A 7,866-nucleotide genomic window follows, 5' to 3' on the forward strand; every position below is an offset into this window, starting at 1 on the left:
TGACCTCTCTTTTTGAAAGTCCAAGAGCAAGCAAACTCTTCCTCCAGGAGAGGGAGCCAACAGATCACTAAAGACATCATCATTGCTCAAAGAAAACACCGAAAAACAATGGAAGCTTTAATTGGAGTGGAATCTGATAGACAGCACCTGATGCCAAGTCTGCATCTTCTAACACCTGCAGTCACTGCAGCAGCTGAATCCAATGTGTCCAAAAGGGATCTATTCTATTCAATTGCAAATGATCTAGATAAGACTGAGAATAAGATACTGCACGGGACATAGCAGAGTTGGTCAAGTTGAGTGGAGATGAGTTTGCTATTTGGCACAGCTTTTGCATCAATAAAGCAAGTAAAAGGTGTGAAAGATAAAAAAAAGGGTGAAAGTGTGAAAAGTGAATTGGCCAAATTGAGGTGCATATAAAGTTTTTGCTTTCTTTCAATTCACTAATGGGGCTCATTTGAATCAGGTGAATTGAGTTCTGCTTTTGGAAACTGGGTTAAGAAGGGGTGCACCGGTCCTGGAGGTACTGCAATACCAGGTCAATGCGTGGAGTGGACAGAGCAAGATTTTTTCCATCTCCTTGTTCTAAAAATCCATTTAATATATGGTCCCCAGAGAGGGGACGTATCAGATATTAAACTGATAAGAACAGATTTAATTTTTTTTTTTTTCTGTTTATCAGTAGGACTTCAAAATAACAAAGGTGATCGCCTCCCGTTGCCTGGGAACCGTCCAGGCACAAGAGGGCTATGTGTCACCAGAAGGCGCACACACTTCCTCAAGGCCGGCAGACGTGCAATCCCAGGCACCTTCCAGTACCGACCAAGGTAGCGTCCTCCGAAACTACACTTGATCTTAGCCAAAAGGCCGAGAAGCTATAACCCGAATTGGTTACGGCCTTGAGTGGCACCCTGGCCTATACCGGACACATCTTAGGGAGAGGGAGACAAACCCACGCCTACAGAAGACATTTTGTCACCCAAGCCAACCCTTGAAAAGGCTGTTTTGCAGAGCAAAAACAAGAAGAATGATGCTTTTTGCAGCCGCCGCCCACTGCAATTAATCTGAATAACTCCTCCTCCTCCAAGCACCTCCCCTCCCCCTTGCAGTCTTTCCAATTCATGATACAAAAAGACGGACGGACAGGACAGGACAGGACAGGCTGCCTGACTTTCCGTCACTGCCACCCTTTGCCATCCTTGCCCGTAGAAAGCCCTTTCATCATCCCCAAACCCTAATCTTTTCCCTTCCCTTCCCAGCTGCGTCTCACTCCCTTTCATTAGGAAGTGAGCGCAGCCTTTTCTCCGTTCTGCACATGCGCGACGTTAAACACAAATGCGCAGGCGTGCGTTCCATTAGTCTCACTGCATTCCACTCCCATACAGGAAGTGGGCGCAGCTATTACTACGGTCGCACATAAAAGAACCCACGGCCACCACTGCACACAGCTGACTCCACCACAGGACACCCACTTCTACACCAACGCAGGTAAGACAGGATCGGCACCTCTATGCTCCCGTTACAATCAGGCTCAGTCACCATGTGATAACGCTCTCAACTCTTTAGTTGCAGGCTCCCCTTGCTTCACCTCCACTGGCTGTGCTGCCATTTCCTCTCCCACCTGGAAGGTATACTTTATTCCACTATTTTCCTGTTTCTCTCTTCCCCCTTTTCCCATAACCTACTTTTATCTGCATTTGTGGGGTATCTATATGCTATTTACATCATAGTTTTATTCATTAATATGGAAGGGAAGAGTGCCCATGAGAGTGTTGAACTGCGGAGAGCAAGAGATTAAGCTGCTCCGATTTGCCACCATTGATAAGCTGTTCTCAGTAGATACACATGCTATCCAAACAGCAGCATCCACCATTGCTTCAGCCCACCCATTCAGTGACAGCTCACCAAGTCAGCCAGAGGAGTGGTGTAAGGAATTACACGTAGGCACTGACTCCACACCTTCACATCACAAGAAGGGGGTCTACAGGCTAGTGCAAGAATACGAGCAAGTCTTCAGCAAACATCCGCTAGACTTTTGAAGAATAAAAGGGGTCAAACACTACATCCCCACAAGTGCACACCCACCCATCAAAGAGAGATATAAGCCAAAACTACCTGCACATTACCAGTGTACCAAGGACATGTTGAGCAACATGAAGGAGGCTGGGGTTATCCGTGACAGTTGTAGCCTCTGGGCAGCTCCGTTGGTCCTGTTAAAGAAGAAGGACAGCACCACTCCCCTGTATTGAGGAATAGCTAGCTGCATTGAGAACTGCAAATTATTTTTCTACCCTTGATCTCACTAGTCGCTATTGGCAAGTGTCCGTTGCTGAGGCAGACCGGGAGAAGACCGCCTTTGCCACCCCGATGGGTCTCTGCGAGTTCAAAAGCATGCCCTTCGAGCTGTGCAATTTGCCAGGAACCTTCCAGAGGCTGATGGAATGCTGCTTGGGACACCGAAACTTTGAAACGGTACTGCTATACCTTTATGATGTTATTGTTTATTCTAAAGCAAACAAGATTTTAGGGTGTATAAAAAGGGAGATTAGATCCGGTGATCCCAACGTATTGTTAACCCTCTATAAATCACTTGTAAGGCCACATCTGGAATATGGGGTAAAGTCCTGAGCAGGTTGATAACCATTGGTTTGAGCATGGTAGGGTGTAGTGCGCATCTTCCTGCATCGGTAAAAGCTGCAGAAGTCCTTGAAGATTTCCGCTTCAAAGGCAGTGCCTTGATCTGTGAGGACTCTCTCTGAGTAGCCATGAGGTCTGCATAAGTTTGCTTGGAAGACCTTCGCTGCAGTATGGGCCATTAGATCTTTGACTTGTACCACAACCATAAATCTCGAGTAGTTGTCTACCATCGTAAGTGCATACGTGAGCTCGCCTCGATATTCTGCAACAAAACTCCCTTTTTCGATTTCAGTTTCAGCAAACACTCCTCTTCCTGTAGAAAATATTTATCATTACCTAAGACAGTCATTCTAATGCATGACAATATTAAGGCAATTTAGTTAAAACTTGTTTTAACTCACCTTTAAGGGGATTGATGTATTTCATGGTCAATCCAGGTTTGTCAGTGATGGCACTGACATAATGTATGGCGTCTTTTTCGGGCGTTATCCTTTGCCTTTTCATTGTGAAAATCCAGTTGCCTATATCAAAGCAAATTCTACTACTTGTAAAGTATGCAGAAAATGAAATGTAGAACATATAACATCAACTGCTTAGGAACGCATCATAGGTTAGTACTTAAAAGGATATTGTCATGTTCTAGTCATAATGCAAGCTGGACATTTTTCATGTTACCCTGTAATCGCCGGCCTGTTCTAATGCTCACAAGCCAAGATATAGGCTCAGCTGCTAAGGCTTCCCTCTGCCTTCTGAATGAAACTGGAATATGTCTGGCTCACTGTGTATATAGCAGGTGCTCAGAAAAAATAAGAGTCAATTCAATAGAAATAGCTCTGGCACACTATAGTGATCAATAACGTAAGAAAAGAACTCTTGGAATGCTGAAAATTCTTTATTTGTGCAAAAGGATAATTCATCCAACGTTTCGACCTTGTTTTTAGGTCTTTATCAAGGATAAAGTTATCTAAGATCATAAAGGGTTACAAAACCATATAAACACGTAATTAGTACATAGTACAACATAACAGTACAATATATTGCTACTTGAGAGTACAATGGGTCAAATGACCATGATGCACATACAAAAAATTTTTCCAAAGCCATAGTGAAAACATTTGTACTGAGGAAAGAAAATTTCCACATGACCTATCTGGAGAAACATTCTGGATCAAACAACCAAAAATAGTCAAGCAGGTAAATACACACCTATATGGATAACAGGATGATATGTGTTCAATTGTATAGCGTCATTGCCATTAAGGTACAAATGGAAAACTTGCAATCCTATATAGTGAAGGAAATGAACACATATCATATCAAAGAACACAGGAACACAGGAACATGGGTGTGAGAAAAACCTCAATGTTTATACTTTGTTCTTTATAATGGTGTGAACATGTATATGTCTCAGTACCTTATGCACTTGAGAATTCTAGTGAGTAGATGATGAAAGCCTATTTCAGAACTGGAATCGGTAAATAATTGTAGGTGGAATCTAAATGAAAAGATGGTACAAGTGTTATCATGACACGTGGGCTATAACACAATGGACCGTGTGACAAAGAAGAAAGGAGAGAAAGAAGAGGAAGAAAATGCAACTACCTGTAACATTACGTGATAGTCACTGGTAAGTATCACTTGACAATTCAAGTGAAAAAGGATTCCTTTATTAAAGGGTTCTCAGTCGCCTCAGGATCATGAAATACTAGGGTAAATGATATGAGAATGGGTAAGAAGCACCACTAAAGGAAATATGAGATGCAGGACATATATCTATAAACCCCTGAACTACATGATAGAAATAAAAAGAAGAAAAAAGAAAAAAAAGAAGAAAGAAGAAGAACACATAGAATGCGGAAAGAGAATGGGTACAACTACCTGAGTTACTGCAGGGAGGCCCCTGGTTGGTATTGTGAGGGTTAGTGGAATTCCTTCACTGAAGGGTTCTCAGTTGCCTCAGGTTCGTGAAAAATGCTATAGACAAATAATGCCCGGAGAAAAGGGGTTCATATACAGCGAATAATGGTAATACAAGGTACATGTGTCACATGTAATAGTATATATATATATATTGTACTAAGCTCTACACCAGAAATAGAAAGTAGTCCCTCTGCCTTCTGTCTAGGTGCCCTGAGTTATGTCCTGTAAACTGTCACAGCGACCCAGACACACATGTGTAGTAGGGGAATATCCCTGCTGAGATGCCAGTGCTAGAGCACTCGTTTGCTGTGGATTTGAACGCTATGTGAGCAGTTCTTACCTTCAATGAGCAGAAGTCTCTTTTTTCAGATTTCAATATCTCTGTGGGTATCTGGCAGAAATATGGAATACTCTTTACTGCTAAGACCCTGTACACCACTCCCACTAAAGGGGGCTTTACACGCTGCGACATCGCTAATGCGGAGTCGTTGGGGTCACGGAATTTGTGACGCACATCCGGCCGCATTAGCGATGTTGCTGCGTGTGACACCGTTGCAAAAACGTGCAAAATCGCTCATCGGTGACATGGGTCTCCATTCTCGATTATCGTTACTGCAGCAGTAACGATGTAGTTCGTCGCTCCTGCGGCAGCACACATTGCTCCGTGTGACACCGCAGAAACGAGGAACCTCTCCTTACCTGCCTCCCAGCCGCTATGAGGAAGGAAGGAGATGGGCGGGATGTTCCGGCCACTCATCTCCGCCCCTCCACTGCTATTGGGCGGTCGCTCAGTGACGTTGCTGTGACGCCGCACGGACCGCCCCCTTAGAAAGGAGGCGGTTCGCCGGTCACAGTGACGTCGCCGGGCAGGTAAGTATGTGTGACTGGTTCTGTTCGGTGTTGTGCAGCATGGGCAGCGATTTGCCCGTGTCGCGCAACAGATGGGGGCGGGTACCCACACTAGCCATATCAGGACCGATATCGCAGTGTGTAAAGTAGCCTTTAGTCACATGACCAAGACTGTATCTGTGTCCCTACAACACACTTGAGACAAATGTGTGTGTGAGCCTGCATTGTGGGGTATATATAATATATTATAGAGCTGGGAAGGATCATTCTAAGCAGTGAGTTGTTCCAGTATTTGTAGGAAAATACCCAGTAGAAGCATCAAACACAGCACCAATACCTCCCATCAGTATCCCACCACAGTGCCATGTAACCCATGCCCTACACTCCCATCTACACCAATACTATACAGGCACAAACTAGTATATCTGACTAAAAACCCCCAAAATATGAAGAACGGCCTATAGTTGAGTGTGGATATAAAATCTATGTGAGCAGAGCTAGAATAGAAATCACTGATCGCATTGAAGTCATTCTGACCATAAATCACCATGATATCAAGGTGAGGAGTTGTGTGTTACTGCTGGGAGGAAAGGGTTAACAGTGGAATATTAAGGTGCATTTCTGTGTGCAGTGTTACTAGTCAATGTAACAATTTAGTATGAGCTGCTCTTGGTGCCGGGGGAGGGAGATGCTCTCCTGAGCAAGATAGATGGGGAATGAACATGATATCTATATAGTGTAAGGCAGGGGGTCTCAAACTCGGCTGGGTGTATGGGCCGCACAGAGGAAAAAAATAATGTGGGGGGCTGCATTCTTTGCAGGACAAAGTGACATTTTTATTGGTACCATATATATATTTTTTTTCACACTCCTTTGGATGACTGATTTTCAACATTTTTCACTTGTTTATTATAACAAATGTGCACATTCTTTGGTTAAATCTAAAAAAAAAAAATTGATGTTAAAAAAAAGTTATGCCTTATTTTGTTTTTTTTACATTTTATCCCTTTCTTTTAACTAATAGTGTTACAATTATGACGCTAGCGTTTTGTGAAGGGAATGCTTTGCCTACTTCCGTGACTATGGCCTTCCAGAACTGCTGCATTTTGGCTGACCTCTCCGCCTCGGGAATAAGAGACATAAAGTTCTCCTTGTAGCGTGGGTCTAACAGTGTTACCAACCAGTAATGATTGTCGGCCAAGATGTTCTTAACGCGAGGGTCACGAGACAGGCAGCTTACCATAAAGTCATCCATGTGCGCCAGACTCTTAACAGCCATCACTTCAATATCTAGACCAACACGATGACTGAACATGCTGTCCTCCTCCTTCTCCTCCTCCTCCTCCTCATCTACCCTGTCCTCTGGCCAGCCACGCTGAACTGAGCATATGACTGGTATGCATGTCATATCCTCAATTTGGTCGGAGAGTTGCTCCATGTCTTCATCTTCCTCCTCGTCATAGTCCTCCACTGCACGTTGTGATGAGACGAGGCTGGGCTGTGTGTTATCACCCACACCCACTACTGTTTCTTGCTCCAACTCATCGTGTTCCGCCTGCAATGCATCATGTTTGGTTTTGAGCAGAGACCGTTTTAGAAGGCAGAGAAGCGGTATGGTGACGCTAATAATGGCGTCATCGCCGCTCACCATCTTGGTGGAGTCCTCAAAGTTTTGGAGGATGGTACATAGGTCGGACATCCATCTCCACTCCTCAGGTGTTATGTGTGGAGTTTGACCCATTTCCCGATGGCTTAGGTGATGCAGGTACTCAACAACTGCCCTCTTCTGCTCACATATCCTGATCAACATGTGCAGAGTTGAATTCCAATGCGTGGGGACATCACACACCAGTCTGTGAGCCGGAAGATGCAAATGACGCTGAAAGCCGGCAAGGCCGGCTGAAGCAGTAGGTGACTTTCGAAAATGTGCAGACAGGCGGTGAACTTTTACCAGCAGATCAGACAGCTCTGGGTATGAGTTTAGAAACCGCTGAACCACGAGGTTGAGCACATGGGCCACGCATGGAACATGTGTCAGCTGGCCTCGCCTCAAAGCCGCCACCAGGTTCCGGCCATTGTCACACACAACCTTTCCTGGCTTTAGGTTCAGAGGTGTGAGCCAGTGATCTGCATGCTGTTTTAGAGCTGTCCACACCTCTTCTGCATTGTGGGGTTTGTCACCTATGCAGATTAGCTGCAGCACAGCCTGTTGCCGCTTCGCCGAGGCAGTGCTGCAGTGCTTCCAGCTTGGGACTGGTGTGGAGGGTAAAGTGGATGAGGATGCGCAGGAGGAGGAGGAGGCTGAAGAGCATGACATTCCGGAGCTGTAGAGTGTGGGTGAAACCCTGGCTGAGGTAGGGCCTGCAAACCTTGGTGTGGGAAGGACTTGTTCCGTTCCTCGCTCAAACTGGGTCCCAGCTGGGCTGGGCTGGGTCCCTACCCGGCTGGGTAGGGCGTTGT

The 7,866-nt window shown here is 45.2% G+C and overlaps 1 pseudogene; it reads right to left on the bottom strand.

Annotated features, from left to right (window-relative positions):
- Positions 1–501: 501 nt before the first annotated feature.
- LOC142288897 (U2 spliceosomal RNA) lies at positions 502–708 on the bottom strand (annotated as a pseudogene).
- Between the last annotated feature and the right edge of the window lie 7,158 nt (positions 709–7,866).

The sequence above is a fragment of the Anomaloglossus baeobatrachus genome, unplaced genomic scaffold, assembly GCF_048569485.1.
Source record: "Anomaloglossus baeobatrachus isolate aAnoBae1 unplaced genomic scaffold, aAnoBae1.hap1 Scaffold_87, whole genome shotgun sequence".
Lineage (NCBI taxonomy): Eukaryota > Metazoa > Chordata > Amphibia > Anura > Aromobatidae > Anomaloglossus > Anomaloglossus baeobatrachus.